Source organism: Lepidothrix coronata, unplaced genomic scaffold, assembly GCF_001604755.1.
Source record: "Lepidothrix coronata isolate B3197 unplaced genomic scaffold, Lepidothrix_coronata-1.0 Scaffold366, whole genome shotgun sequence".
Lineage (NCBI taxonomy): Eukaryota > Metazoa > Chordata > Aves > Passeriformes > Pipridae > Lepidothrix > Lepidothrix coronata.
The window spans coordinates 193,129-194,675 of record NW_016690546.1 but is presented as its reverse complement, the minus strand read 5'-3'; positions in this window follow the sequence as shown (position 1 = coordinate 194,675).

Here is a 1,547-nt window from a genome sequence, read left to right as displayed (position 1 = left end):
GCCGCCGCCGCCGCCGCTCCGCCGCCGCTGCCCCGCAGCCCCGGCCGGCCCAGCCCCGGGCCCGGCCCCCGCCCGGCCCGGCAGAGCCCGCGGCCAGCCCGGCACCGCAGGTGAGACCCGCCTGGCACCGCCGCCCTCCCGCGCGGGGCCGGGGTCGGGCCGGGCCCGGCGCCGCGGGCCGGGCCCCGCCGCCCCCCCGCCTCCGCTCCGGCCTCCGGGAGCCTCCCCCGCGCTCCGGGTGTTCGGCACCGTTTGGGGGGTTAACAACCTCCGCCGCCGAGCCCCGGGCCGGGCCCCCGCCGCCCCGCTTCGTGCGGATCTGGGTTAAATCCGCCCGGTCTGCGCCTGACAGTTTCCTTTTCCCGTGTTTTGGTGCGAGCGGGGCGGGCCGGGGGGGACTGCGGGGTCCGGGGGCGCCGGGATCGCACCTGGATCGCACCTGGATCGCACCCGGCCCGCGGGCAAGGGCTGGGGCTGTTGGGAACGGTGGTGACAAGGTCAGGGCGGGGGGCAGGTCACTCCTCTCGGGGGTCAGGTCCCCCTCCCGAGGGTCTGCTCACCTCCCGGGGGTCACATCCCGCCGGGGGGTCAGAGCTTGGGGGTCAGCGGTCAGGGCCCCTCTCCCGAGGGCCAGGGCACCCTCCTGGGGCTCATCCTCCCGAGGGTCGTGTCCCTCTCCCGAGGGTCTCGTCCCGTTCTTGGGGGTCAGATCCCCCTCTCAGGGGTCAGGTCGCCCTCCCGAGCAGCTGGTCCCGTTCTGGGGGTTCTGGCCCCCCCTCCCGGGGGTCAGGACCCTCTCTTTGGGGTCAAGTTCCCCTCCTGAGGTTCATCCTCCCGAGGGTCTGATTCCTCCTCTGGGAGTCAGGTCCTCCTCCTGGGGTCTGGTCCCCTTCCCGAAGGTCAGTTCCCCCCCGGGGCTCAGGTCACCCTCCCGGGGGTCGGGTTCCTCCTCTGGGGGTCAGCGGTTGGTGATCCCCCTTTCCTCGGGGTCAGGTCACCCCCCGGGGGTCAGAGGTGGGGTGTCACCCTCCCAGGGGTGTCACCCTGCCGGGGACCTGCCAACCTCGGGGTGCAGAATTTGGCCATAAATGTCCCTGGGGTGGTTTTATTAACGACCATAAACCGGGGTGGGAGCCGAGGCCACCGAAGGAATCACCACAGGACCTGATCTGACAGAGAAACAGCTCCTGGGAGGGCCCTGCTGGATCCGAGGGCCTTGTTTTGCACCAGCTAAAAAAAAAAACCAAACTAGGAAGTGAAAAAGAGAAACTGAGAGAACTCGGAGGGACCTGAGGGGTTTTTCCTCCCTCCATCCCCCACTTGAAAATCGATATTTTAAAAACTTGAGGCTTGTTTTCGTCATTTCATTTTCTCTCTCAGAGAGGACCAGGTTGTGATTCCGGCCCTGCCCAGCCCCACAGGTTTGAGCCAAGCTCTTGGGAGCAGATTTGGGTTATAAAGCTCTGTTTTTAAGACTGATGAGAGAAGAAACATTGATGTTTTCTCTTATTACTCTGACACTTAAAAGTGAATGTGCTGCCAAAATA